Here is a 15,286-nt window from a genome sequence, read left to right on the forward strand (position 1 = left end):
CATGTTTCATGAGCATATGTCATCCTTCAATTTTAGTTTCATTTCTTACATTTTAATTCTCATACCAAATTTAGAATGTAAACACTTAGGATTTCTTGTACTTTTACTTTTATGCAATTTAAATTTCTTGCAAGACCATAGAATGTATCTAGGCCAATGATGTAATAAGGACAATGGACTCTAATAATGTACACCGACACAAGCACCGACACATGCACACACCTCACTTTAGGTATATAGCTAGAATATGCATGTTTAGATGTATGTTTAGGATTGTATGTTTAGATGAATGTTTAGGCTTTATACTTAGAAAAATCATTTTCCAAAAAATATAAACAATATCACTCAAGCTTTTTCTTAATAAACCTTGGGGTCCAAAACCCCATTGAATTTTCCTTTTATTTTCTTAATCAAAAATCCAATGAAAATAATCATATTTGACTTCTTTTGCAAATGACTAATCCAACCCCACTTTTTACAATCTCATGCCCTTGAGGCCTCTTTCTATTCTTCAAACTCCAATTTTCAAACTTAAAATCAACCAACAAAAACAAAAACATTTTTGGAAGAGAACTACGGTGGATTTGATCCCTTAAACGGGTACGTAGGCAAGGAACAAAATTCCTTCAATTCAACTAAAATAAAAATCCAAAAACATTCCTCTCCCTCCAATTCTTCACTTAGAATACCCTTAGGTTTAATAACATCTTTTCAAATAGCATTTAAAAATAAAGCGCGCGCGTAGAAATTAAAGACGGTTCCTATAGGATACTATAGTCGTTATGGGTGCCTAACACCTTCCCGTAGCGAAAACAACTCCCGGACCTCGATTCTCAAGGGTTTTGCTTACTTTTTCCCTTCCCAAGAAAAAATAAGATATCACCGGTTTAAAAGGTTCGAACGTAATCAATGTTTGACACCCGAAAACCAAGATAAACAGTAAGTGTGTAATGAAATCCATGGAAAGATCTTCCCATACTTGTGCCGGTATATCTAAAGGTTGTAGCATGCCTTGTTTTTTTGTAGGTACATATTTGTTGTGTTGGCGGATGGAGCACCTTTGGACCCATTCCTTGACGGATTTATGCGCGCCAAAGCCGTAGAAAAGAGGCCGCAAGCCGTGAGTAAGTTGGCTTGTGCATCCGAGTGTCTTGCGGGGGAGTGTCATGGAATTCAGCCAGCAATGCTTTCCTCCATTCGGGTAATTCAGGAACATAGATCCTACCTTTAAAAAATAAGAGTCCATCTTTGAAGGTGTAATGAGAAGTGGAATTGTTGTCTTGAAGTAATTTGGTACATAATCGTTTTCCTTCCGGATTGTTTCGATAAAAGGTGCGGAACTCTTGCAAAATGTTGGGAACCGTAGAAGAAACGGCCATGAGGACAGAGCTAGAGTCATCTATGAATTGCCTACTCGGCGCGTCGGCCACAAGGTTAGTTTTGCCTCGGTTTGTAGTGAATGTCAAAACTAAATCCTTGTAGTTTCGCTGCCCATTTTTGTTGCTCGGGTGTTTGAATAGTACGAATTAGCAGTTCTTTGAGGCTTTTCTCGATATGTGGAAATGTCTTCCAATCAGGTATTGGCGCCATTTTTTGATCGCTTCGGTGATGGCGAAGAGCTCGCGAACGTAAACCGAAGCCCGCCGCATACGGTTGCACATTTTTTTGCCGAAAAAAGCTAAGGGGTGCCCTTCTTTAGACAATATCGCTCCTATAGCCACCGCCGATGCATCCGTTTCGAGCATGAACGATTTGGAGAAGTCCGAAAGAACTAATACCGGTGTTGAAGTCATTGCTTTTTTGAGTGCCGTAAATGATTCATTAGCTTGTAAATTCCATGTAAACCTTGTAGCTTTTAATAAATCTGTGAGTGGAGCGGCGATAGTCGCGTAGTTACGCACAAAACGATGATAAAATCCGGTGAGACCGAGAAATCCGCGTAGTGCCGTGAGAGATTTTGGCACCAGCCACTGAGAATGGCATCGATTTTTCTCGGGTCCGGCCGAACACCGTCACTGAGATCACATGACCAAGGTTGTCAACCGTGGGACCGCAAAAGTACATTTAGATAACTTTACAAAAAATTTATTGTCATGTAATAATTGCGAACTAATTTAAGGTGTTGTAGATGCTCGTAGTGGGAATTACTAAAAATAAGAATGTCATCAAAAAATACTAAAACAAATTTACGCAAGTAGGGACGGAATAGATCATTCATAGCCGATTGAAAAGTAGAGGGGGCATTAAATAAACCAAACGGCATAACCAAAAATTCATAATGACCGTCAAAAGTGCGGAAAGCCGTTTTGTGAGTATCATTTGGCATGACCCAAATCCGATGATATCCCGAACGTAAGTCTATTTTAGTGAAAACAATTGCCGATCCCAATTCGTCCAAAAGTTCATCAATTGTTGGTATAGGAAATCGATCGCGAATCGTAATCGCATTTAGCGCCCTATAGTCGACACAAAAGCGCCAAGTGCCATCTTTTTGCGGACTAAGAGAACCGATGATGAATAGGGGCTGTTACTTGGAGTAATTATGCCCTCTTTGAGCATATCATGGATGATTGTGGTCATGGCTTCTTTTTATGAGTGTGGATAGCGGTAGGGCTTGACGTTGATTGGGGTTGTGTTGGGTTGAAGCGGTATGTGATGGTCATGATGGCGTGGTGGGGGAAGGCCATGGGGAGTTTGAAAGACATCTGGATATGTATTGATCGCCTGCCTTATATCCGCCGGGATGGTGTCGGGCGGTTGTGGAGGGGGCGGTTTGGTATCTTGATTTGTTATAGGTGTATAAGTGAGGAGATGCATGGAAGCAATTGATTCGGTTCGGACAAGGTGGCATATGTGGTGGAAAGTAGAAGGCGAGGGATGTGTTGGGAGGTCATTTTGGAGAGTGATGATATTGTTATTGTGGAGGAAGGATATTGAAGGGACGACGAAGTCAGCCGTAATTGGACCAAGTGTTTGTAGCCATTCCATACCCGGCACTACATCTCGCTCCTTCAATTGGTATAAGGTAACCGGGATGTGAAAGAAGTTTTGTTGAAGGTTGATGGGTACTTGAGGGCGAAATCGAGCAATGAATACGGGATCCATTTCCTACCATAACGAGAGAATCTTGGGATAGAGTTGCGCGAAATCCGAAGGTGGTGTGCAATCCGTGGCCGTATGATGGTGTGCATGCTCCCGGTACAATGAGCACGGAGACGGGGAGGCCGTAGATGTATCCTTTGAACTTGAGGGTCCCGGGTGATGGCCGGCCCGTGATCGCCCGCAAGGATAGGTAAAAATAAGACGCAACCGTATCGTCTTCTCGCATCCACGCTATCCGGCAAATCCGTAGGCTCTTCGTCGGGGTCGATGATAAGCAAGAGGTATTTTCCGGTGGCGCAACGGTGGCCCACAATGTACTTCTCGTCACAATTATAGCAAAGGCCTTGAGCTCTCCTTTCTTGCATTTGGCCGTGGACAAACGTCGAATTGGCAATTTGGTGTTTTGTGGTAGGTTGGGAGTTAGTTGTTTGTAGTGGTAAGGCGGTGTCGTGGGGCAAAGTGGGGTTAGTGGTTGGAACACGGTTACCCGAAGCCATCAATTGTGTGTTTGTTGCGGTTTGCAATGTGGTTTGACGATTGGGGTGGTTTTTGGAGTCTTTTATCTTGGCTTCAATGAGTTTGGCTAAGCCAATGGCTTGGGTGATGGTGTAAGGCTTTTGTACGGCTAGTTCGTGGCGAATTTCGGGTATGAGTCCCGATACAAAACAGTTTAGGAGTGCTTCCGGTGGCAGACCAATAACGCGATTCCCCAATTTTTCAAATTGAGTTTGGTAATCGGTGACGGAGCCATATTTTCGTAGCTTGAAGAGTTGGGCTTGGTGGTTTTCATATGTAGATGGGCCAAACCTAAGTTATAGGGCTTTGGAAAAAGAGGTCTAATCAAAAAGTTGGTGGTTTTGGTGCATCCACTTAAACCAGGTGAGGGCATCACCCTTCATGTAAAAAGAAGCCAGAGATAACCGGTTTTCACTTGGGATGTTGTAAAACGAGAAGAATTGTTCCGTTTGGAACAACCACTCAAGCGGTTCGGAGCCATCAAAAACCGAGAGTTCAATCTTTGGTGTTCGAAAGGTGTGGGGAAATAGGGCTTGTGTTGATTGTGTGGCATACGGACTTTGGAGTTTGTGGTTGAACGGTGAAGGTTATGGTTGAAAAGTACCGAAGGGAATGGTGTTGTGGAGTAAGGGTTGTGGTGTGTATAGGGGTGTGGTCGGGAACGGAGATGCGTGGATTGTTGGCCGGGGTAAAGGTGTATGGGGTTGTACCGAAGGTATGGCAACGGAATGGGGGTTGTTGGAGAAGTAAATATAGGGTTTATGGTGGTAGCGGAAAAGGGAAAATTTGTGATAAAGTTGTGGTTTGTTGAGTGGGTGTAACGGTAGTGGAAAAAGGGAAAATTTGCGATAAATTTGTGGTTGGTTGAGTCGGTGTGGGTGAAGGAGAGGGAGTGAAAGTTATGATGGGTTGTGTTTCAGTGTGGAAGAAGAAGAGATTATGGGTGAAATAGGGAGTGTTGTGGTATGATCGAGTGGGAGAGAAGCAGTGTTACACGGAGAACTTAACGGCGGCGGGTCGGATGGGGGAGGCCGGGAGTGTAAGGCGGTGGTAATCAAAGTCATGAGAGCTTCGTGCCTCTCATCAAGCAGCTTACGGAAGTTGAAATCGCGCGAATCCGAAGTTGTTGTTGATTATCTAACTTGGTATTCATGATGCCCAATTGCTTTCCGTGATGTGTGAATTGGTGGCGTTGAGAGATTGCTCCATGAGCCGATGAGTAGCTTGGATGGCATCTTCAAGATCCTTAGAGGTTGGATTGATGGGTTTTGGAGGCATTGAGTGCAGCAATGAAAGCACCAATGATAGACTTACGTTGGAAATCATGTGCAAATAGGAATCGTGAATACGGTTGATTATGCTTATTGGACACGGTACTATAGAGAATTAACCTTCGAAGCCCGGATACTCGATAGACTTACGTTGGAAATCAAACAGTATTTCAAGTTATGCAAATGAAAAACAAAAGAAAGACAAAAGAAAGATAATAAATAAACGGCAAATTCATTCATAGTTCTTACAGCAAAGAAACACCTCCTTATATAGGTAGGTTTAGACATTATGACCTAGTACCTAAATGGGCCATGGGCATTACAAGAAAACTAGCCACTTATTTGAGAATGTAATCTTTGGTCCATATAGGCTTGATGCTGATTCTTTTGCTCTCTTGCACCCCCAAGTTGCTATCATACTCCAAAACGGTGACGTAGCCGTACGGATACGTATCGGATACCGATACTCCATGAATACTCACGGACAAGACACTCGTTCCTCGGATAGGTTGAAACTGCACAAAGTTAAAACAACAAACGAGAAAGGGTTGCATTCTAGTTAATACTAATCACCTAAAGACATTAACAATCTAGAGATTTGATTCCTCAATGTTGGCTGCTGAGCCATTAGATTTAAGAACTCTAAATCCTACGGCTTTGCAGCTTGGTCTACCATATAACTGCTGTAGAGGATCCACTTTGGTGTTTCTTTGGTTTTTTAGAAAGAAGTGCGAGTTCATATGTTTCTTCTTGTGAAAGGCAATCCCTTTCCATGTATTCCAAAAGAGTTTCCACTCATTCTGCGATTCAAACCATCACGCACTGGTGAGAATAGAATTGGTAGAAATTTTGGGGTCTTGCATCGGAATACTTTTTGGGAGAAAATCCTAATCAAAGTTTCTTTGCCCTGCAGATAAAATTGGACACAAATAACCAAAAATGATAGTATTAATGCGAGTAATGTTATGTTATAAGTTGATAGTATATTAAGTATGTGTTTGACACCACTTTTTTAGGCTCAAAATGTGGGTTACTTTATATAAACGCCGTTTTGCTCTTTTCCATAGCGTTTGGCTGAATGAAAAGCAATTTTGTGAAACGCGGTTTCTGTCCCCAAAACTCAGTTTTCCTGAAGCTCAGATTCATAGCTTCTGCGGCAACTCAAACGTGGTTTGAGATTTGTTTTTTGCTGACAAATGTATTTTCCCTATTTACCCATGCTTCTCAAGCTACAATTTTTTTCCCTTCAATTTTCAATTTTTTAATTCTCCGGAACACTCTCTAATTATTTTTCCAGATCTGGTGAAAAACGAAAATGGGTGAGGAAGAATGAGGAAATCATTCAATCTCCATGAAAGCTTCAACCAACACAAGAATGAAAAATTAGAAATTTTGGGGAAGAGACTAGGGAATTAGAGTGGTAAAAGAATATTGAAAGATGAGAGAATGAGAAACCGTTAAAGAAGAATATTGAAAGATTTAGAAGGAGATTAAAATGGAAGTAATGGAATCAACCATAGAAGGCTCTGGAGAAATGGAAGTGAGGCTATGACATATGAGAGCCACCAGTCACGTGATTTTTTTAACAAGAGAGGCACACACTTATTGGATTATTTTAAATTTTTTTTACTATTGGGTTGGGTCAACGTTTTTTATGTTAACTGGAGTATTTCTTTTTTAAAGGATTTGTTAATAGGGGTGTGATTTTTTTACATATACTGCATTTTTGTTTTGTATGAGCATATAATGTATCTCTTTTAGTTGCAATTTTTTTACGCTTATGTTTCTATTAGAAATCACCCGATTGATAAAAAATTATTAAAAATAACTTTTATAAAATAATATTATTTTAAAATGAATTTTTGAAGTAGTAAAATCAATTTATAATAAGCTGAAATAATTATCTAATGAGAATGAGATATTTATTTTTAAATATAATTAAAAGGGTAGTTTGGTCATTACACGCTTAAAATCAATTTTGATTCATACTATCCAAACAACATCAACTCATAAGAATCACTTTTAAAAAGTGTTTCCAAACATAAATCAATTCACATCCAACTCACTTTTAACTAAAATCAATTCTCTCAAACTCAATTCTATCAAAATCAATTCTCACCACCGCTATACCAAACACACACTAAAAGATGTTTCATAACCAATGTTATATTTATCAGTTGTGCTAATATTAGCATCCTTCTTATAAGTCATTTGAGGAAAATAATTTATCCCAAATCATCCTTCACAACCAAACTATTTTTCTATATCATTTATACTATTTTTATTTTATTTTACAATTTTTAATTTATCTTTCTTCATAATATTATTGATAGGTAATCTAGTAAATTTAATTTTTCATTTTAAAATCAACTAACTAATTCTCATCCATCAATTTGATCATGGTCTAGTTAATTTAAAGACTAAATTTGATTGTTTATTTATTTTTTAAATCATATGAAATTTCAAAATGAATTATAATTTGTGAAGTATCATTAACTTGCTATTACAACTACTTTAGAAAGTACAAATAACACTAGACAATTAAATATTTCAAAAAATATTAAATTAATAAAGGAATAAATAAATTCATGAAATGAGACCAAAATTAAATAACAAACTAACTTGATGTTTAGCAGCATTTATTTCACAGATCTTTGGATTCTGTCAGACATTCCATGCAAATCCATGAAACTGTTTATAGAACTTGAAAGCAGCAGCAGGTGTAGTAAAGTTCACAAATGCATACCCTAAATTAGACATTCTTCTTTCAACAGCATGCTTCCTAAAAAAACAACAATAAAAACAATAAATCAACACCAACATTAAGAAAACACACCAAAAAAACTGAATAGGTTCTAGAATGTTCGTTTACATGTAATCCATCGGCAGGGGCGTAGCCCTTCATTGGCAAGTGGTAGCCTTGGCTACCCCAAAAAATATATTAATCTTTAATTGATTGGTATAAATTTATATTCGGCTATCCCAAATAATAAACATTGAGCTACCCCAAGCAAATTCGGTTGTCGACAACTAGCATAAACAAATTATATGGACATTGAGTTTCTTGCAAATAACCTATTTGTTTACATTGGAAAACACATTATTAATCAATTTAGTAAACGGTCAATTATGGATAAAATTGGCTTCTTGAAATGCATTTTACCCAACTTTTTTAAATAGCTATTGTCATTTTTTTCATCTATTGATTAATTTTTGGATTAATTTTTTTTAGTCTTTACAACACTTGCGATTTTTGAGTTATGTTTCTAAGATTTTGTTTGATTTTAGTCCTTAATTTTTCGTTAGAGATTAAATACAAGACTAAAAACACTTTTTTTTTGTAAAATTTTAAAAAATTGAGACAAAAATTGAATAAATTATTTTGTAAGGACTAAACCTAAATAATTATAATCTATTGGACTAAAAACATTTTTATCCTTAAATTTAATATATTCTTTTTAAAAACATTTTATTGTTCCTTTATATTTGGCCCCTGCATAAATTTTTTGCTAGCTTCGCCGTTGTCCATCGGCAAGTAAACGATATTGTACTTGGACCAATCTGCGGGATCAACGTTCTTGTTGATTTCAAAGCAATGATCATCAAGTATCTTCAACAAGTTGTCGAACCTGAAATTTTTCAAAACAAAATTGAGATCAAAATCACACTAGTTGTTTAGGGATAAAATCAGTGTTTAAAAAATGAATAGTAATTAAAGTACTTACCTAAACTGATTAGGGATGTTTCGAATCATTACAGTGGTAACGTGTAATGCTTCAGTTTCTTCAATAGTTTTTTAAAATGGTATAGAAGTTCCAACACGATGATAAGTACTTTTACTAGTTTTCTGCTGAATCTGAGTTCGTTTTGGTATATAAACCATTCTTTGATTGAGTTTTAGGGTTTTGTGGAACTATTAGGTTTTGTGGAAAAAACGGTTCAGCATTTGGATTAAGGTTAGAAACGCGTTGTTGCATTGTGATGGGATTGGGAATGGAAAGGTTTTTGGTGAAATAGTTGTTTTGATGGAAATGGCGAAAGATGATGAAAGAAGGTGGAGTCTTTGTGATGATGAAAGATGCAAAAGGTGATTATAGAATGAAGTGGTTAGAAGTTCATATAGTGAACTGAAGTTTTGGGATTTGGATTTGGAGATATCACTCACTTCTGATGAATAAACACTTGCACGATATACAAGAAGGTTGCTATAGTCTTGTTTTGATGCCAAAGTTTATAGAGTACACCGTGCATCAATTTTCTAGGGTAGCGTGCATATCTTCTGATTTGGAGTAAGGTTTTAGGGCACCGTGCATCAATTCTGTGGCGACGTCTCCGTCCAGTTTATAAAGCAACATTTCAGTAAGTCAAAATACCTTTATATCACAGCCATTCACAACTTCCAATGCACATCCAATGGCTCAAATCAAATTTTGCAAACAAAAAATAAATAAATAAGGGGTCTCGCATGGTACATGACCCATTGCGGTCTCGTACAGGAGGGAAAATTCTTGGGTGGTACTGGTCCATGAAAATGAATTTGGTCACATCCAACCAATGAATGACACATCACAATATTGAGAGAGAGAAAAAAAACTAAAAAAAGAAGAAGAAAGAAATTGATAATGCTTTGTGTCTTGTGACCAAATCAAATTTTTTGGTCATGTGATCACCAAAGACTATCTCTTATAAACTTTAATACTTTAATATTAATTTAAAATAATGCAATGGAACTTGGAATTAAATAAATACTAGTAAAGGATGTTTTGGGAAATTGCCTTGAAAATTTTGATGTGTTCCCCAGAATGTTTGAGAGACATTGCAATTTATTTTTGGGTTACAAATTTTACAGCATTAAACATCTGTAAAATTTAATTTTCTTTTAATTATATTCATTCCATTAAACCTTTGTAAAATTTAATTTTCTTTTAATTATATTCATTTGTACTCCCCTTTGACTCATATTAACTCACATTAACCTTTGTAAATAACATTACTATATTGTTGGAAAAAAAAATTATAACGAAATGTTAGTTTTTTTTTTAAGGATTTTTAAAAGAAGGAAATACTAGGTTATATGATGTTGTTAATTTGACATTTTTTTAAAAAAAAAGATGTTAATTTGACATTAATAAAAAATTGTATTGTATTCCCTAAAAAATAAATTTGTCTTGTATTATATTTTTTTTGGTTACGTATTGTATTATATTAAATTGATGGAATTGGGACTAAAAGGTTTTTTTTGCGTTTGATTCAACAAAATAAAAAAATTACATGGATAAGTCAGTTTTTGCTTGAGACAGATGTATGATCTCAGTATGATACTCATTTGTTATATCAATCATTTTATAGTAAAAATAAATTACAAGATTCATCAACATATAAAAGATTAAATTACCCTATTATGTTGGAGATGACATAAGCTTCCAATCCAATTCACTTGTGTTCAATTAACTAGTCTTAAGAAGGTTCTCTTCGAACGAAAGATAGCATTATGAAGATTCTTTTGGAACTCAAGTTAATATTTGGATGATTCTCATAAAACGGAAGTCGCATTTAAAAAATTCTCGTAAAACAATAGTTAGTATTTAGAAGATTCTCGTAGAACGGAAGTTAGTCTTAGGAAGATTATCAAAGAATGGAAGTTAGTCTTAGGAAGATTCTAAATAGAATGATAATTAATATTTGAAAGATTTTCATAGAACGGAAGTCGGTCTTTGAAAGATTCTCATAAAACAATAGTTAGTATTTATAAGATTCTCACGAACGAAGCTAGTTATAGGAAGATTCTCAAAGAATGAAAGTCGGTATTAGGAAGACCAAAGATTCTGCCGACTAGGTTTCGAATGGATAGTCCGTCGAATTGACTTATGTTGAAGATTCCGATCGTCGAAATTTCGAGTTCACACTTCGTTCTTAATCGAATTAGGTCATTTTTAATGGTCGGATTGATTATATTTGATGTTGTTCCACAGTTGGGTCTCTTTTGGTCGCAAAGAGGAATGTCCTTTCCTGTGCTTACTAGGATTACGAAGGGATAGTTTGTCGAATTGACTTATGCCGAAGATTCGATCGTCAAAATTTCAGTCCTTACTTCTTTCTTTGTCTAATTAGGTCATTTTCAACAATCGGATTGATTGGGTCCATTTTGGTCGTCGGAGAAATGTCCTTTTGTGTTGACTAGGTTTCTTAAGGGATAATTTATCGAATCGACTTATGTTGAAGAATTTTTTATGAACCCAACTAATAATATTATATATGTAACTTAAGCAACACGGAGAAAATACGCCGGTGGATATATAGAGTGAGAAGAGATGTTCGGTCTTTAGTATCTTGTTCCTCCAACAATAAATAAAATTTAAATTGGACTTTTACAAAATAAACATTTAAATGTAAACATTAATTAGATTGAAATCTAACATATTTTGGTTAAAACACACAGTAAATCTAACATATTTTTTTAATTTTAAATTTGAAGCGGGGAATTATTTGCATTGTAAATTTGAGATGTTTATATATATGGACGAAAACTAATGTAAACCTTTTCATTTCTAAAATTTATATGTATCTCGATTATATTAAGTCAATCTTACAAAGATTCTCAAGTCATTAAATAATCGGTCTTTGTAAGATCCTCATATTTAGTAAGTCGGTCTTTGTAAGATTCACATCTTTAGTAAGTCAATCTTACGAAGATTCTCAAGTCATTGAATAGTCGGTCTTTATAAGATTCTAATCTTTGGTAAGTCGGTCTTACATAGATTATCATACTTAGTAAGTGAATCTTTGTAAGATTCTCTTCTTTAGTAAGTTAGTCTTACAAATATTCTCAAAGTCATTAAATAGTCAACCTTTGCAAGATTTTCATATTTAGTATATTTAGTATGTCAATCTTTGTAAGATTCTCAAGTCATTGAATAGTTAGTCTTTGTAAGATTCTCATTTCTAGTAATTCAGTCTTAAAAAGATTCTCAAGTCATTGAATAGTCGGTCTTACAAGACTCTCATATTTAGTAAGTTAGTATTTGTAAGATTCTCAAGTCATTGAACTGTCAGTCTTTGTAAGATTCTCGTATTTAGTAACTTAGGGTGTGTTTGTTTCAAGTTATATTTGTTGATTCCTTGGAATAAAATGATAGAAATATATATGCATATGTTTGTTACAAGTTTACTAAATTTTATTCCCGGGTATAAAATGTTACCGAGAATAGAAAATTTTTCCCAAGGAAAAGGGTGGGAATAAAGTTCCCATGGAGATGAGAATAAATTCATAAATAGTTACCTATTATAATCTCTATTTTTATGGTTCCTAGGAATATTATAAAGTTAACCAAACATATTTTTCCTAAATACCTTGGAATAAAATTTCCATCTTTAAATTCCAAAAAATATTATTCCTATGAATAAATTTGGTAAACTTGAAACAAAAACACCCTTAGTCTTACAAATGTTCTCATGCAATGGATGGATACCATTTTGTTTTTTGAATCGAATTTTTTGTGTTTTTTATAATAATAACTGAACTTTTAATATTCTTTCAATTTTATTGCATTTCAATACTTTAACTACCATAGTAAATATATTTCATCCGGTCATTTTGATAAAAAATAATAATTAATTGTTTAATAGTTTGGACAAATAATTTAACTTTTGTTGACCCATTGTTTATTGCAAAAAGGATAGGAGGAAGTAATTTATAAGGATATTTAAGTAAATGAAACATATTTTACCATTAAAATCAACATTTTCAATCATTTCTGTAGTGCGCATGTAATATTTTAATAAGACATTTTAATTTGAGATGATTAAATATGTTTTTATTCCCTACAAAATCATGAGTTTTTAGGTTTAGTCTCTAAAATTTTAATAGTAATTTCAGTCATCCAAAATATTATAGTTTCTAAAAATAGTCGCTATTTTAATTTTTTTTTTACAAAAAAATGGATACTTTTAGTCCTCTAAAATAGCTCCTATAAAATGCAAACATCATAAATTCATGTATTATTTAAATATTCTTAGTTTAATTCAGGGATAGATTCTAAATAAGCAAAAAAACATAAATCTGATTCAAGAAAAATATTTAGTCTTCTATGTGTATGTTAGTGGGATTTTCATTAAAAGAGAATACATGGAACATATTAAGTTGCTGGGAAATTTTTTCAATTTTTCAACAATGACAAAAACACCCTTTTTAAAAATTGAATCCAAAATCAATTACATTTATTAAATCAATATATATTTTAAAAAGAATACAATCATAGTGGGTCACTTAAGCTACTAATCTCAGCCATTGAAAATATTCAACTTAGATCCAATGGATCACATCCCTTTTGAAACAAAAATAAAAATAAAAATCAAGTCATGCACCGGTAGGAGACCCATGAAAGTCATGCACCGTAGCCTGTGCCCAATTTTCTCGTAGGGTACTTTGCATCACTTCTGATTTGGAGTGTGTTTTTACGGTACCGTGCATCAATTTTCTAAATCAACAATAAATACGTGGCGTTCATGTGTGCATTGACTTGGTCAAAATTGGTCTGGGGCCAAAACTGCAAAAAAGTCAATACTTAGGGGTAGTTTGTAGTTTATTTAGTTAGGGAGCCAAAATTGCAACTTCTTGAAATATAGGGGACCAAAACTCGCAATTAAGCCAAAAACAAATATTATCAAGGATCATGTGTCTTACGGGTACTTCCTCCGGTCACTATTATAAGTAAAAAAATATTTTTTAAATTCATTGAATAAATGATGTATGTAGTCTATATTAATGGTCATATACATCACTCGGTCAATGATCTAAAAAATAATTTTTTTATAATAGTGATCGGAGGGAGTATATGTTAAGGTTTTTTTTTGTAGTGGTCGGGGTTTGAACACTGCGCCTTGCATATATTACGCATTGTCCTTATCAATTGAGCTAAGCTCACGAGGACATATGTTAAGGTTTTTATTAATAGCAAATATTTATTGTAAAAAATTAATTTTCAACCTTTTGAGCATAAATTAATATAATTTTTAAGAAGAAATTTCTACATTATGTACCTTAAGGGTACATGTTAGCATTTTCCTATTTTTAATTATTAAAAATAAAAAATAGTATAAATTTAATATTTTGAATATATTTATTGAGATAAATCGGAAACATTTTACATGATTATATTTATATATTAGTTAAAAAATATGTCAAAGTAAGTCTAAAAAATAATGCACATTCTTAAAAAAAAAAACATGTATTTTGAAATGGATGAAGTATTTAATAAAAAAATATTTGTTGGTTTATGTGAGTTTAACTCATTTGGTATTGATATTACATAATATATGCAAAAGGGTCGAGGTTTGAACTCCGGTCATCTCACTTAATCACTTTAAAAGAAGGTGAATTTCTAACCACTAGACTACTTAACCGAAAGAAGAAGAAAAACTATTTTACAACTTTTATAATATTGAAAATATAATTTTAATAGGAAAATATCATTTCATTGTTTGTAAGAATCATACTAAATTTTTATTTATTGTAAAAAAACAGTCAATATTCACGATACGAGTGTTAGCCTATATTTTTGAAGGCTATCATTAAATGCAGTCAAAGAGAGTTGACCTTGTCATCGAAGAAATAAAGATTGTTCTCAGGTCTTTATCGAAGTTGGACTTGCCGGGAGCACGTGCTTCGATTCGACGGTCGAAACCTATCGAGGAACGGTTATCGCTTCGGATAAGGACATGCAACGGTCATTTTTAAAGGCGCGTTCGAAATTCAAACTCGGATGGATAAGGCTTGTTAGTTTTTCTATAGTTATAGGTTTGAATTTGAATTTAGGTAGTTATTTCTATTTGTATAAATAATAGTTTTTCCTAAGGAAGAGTGGTCACAATTCAATCATACAAAACTTACACTCAAATTATCCGTATGGAAGCGAGAAACGAGTCACAAGTTGCAATGTATGAACCTCGTGTACCAATTTATATTTAATCAATGCAATTTAAGTTCTTTTTCTTAAATGTCTTTACACTTTACTTGTTCTTTTTTGAACAATTTACTTGTTTTTACTTAACAAAATTCGATTGGATTCAACTGGGTTGAGTTCGATTGCTTTTATCTTTCTTGTTTACTTAATCTTTTAAGAACATTATAATTTCCTGGAAATAACAAAGCACAAATATGCTCCTAAGATTTACTTGGTTGATCTTGCAAGTAACTATTTTTTAAACCAGCGATTGTTTACCAAAAATCGAGTGTAAACAAATTGGCACGCCCAATGGGACCTTTTTGTCCCTTTGTAGTAAATTTCCCAGTGAAATTTGTTCGGTTAACATAATTGGTTTGCGTTGTGCATGCTCTTAAGGAGGAAAAAACAACTTCCCGAAATGGTACGTCCCCCTCCCATTCCGAATACAATGGC

This window comes from Medicago sativa, chromosome 5, assembly GCF_051527215.1.
Source record: "Medicago sativa cultivar Bolivia chromosome 5, Bolivia_mono, whole genome shotgun sequence".
NCBI classification, from domain to species: domain Eukaryota; kingdom Viridiplantae; phylum Streptophyta; class Magnoliopsida; order Fabales; family Fabaceae; genus Medicago; species Medicago sativa.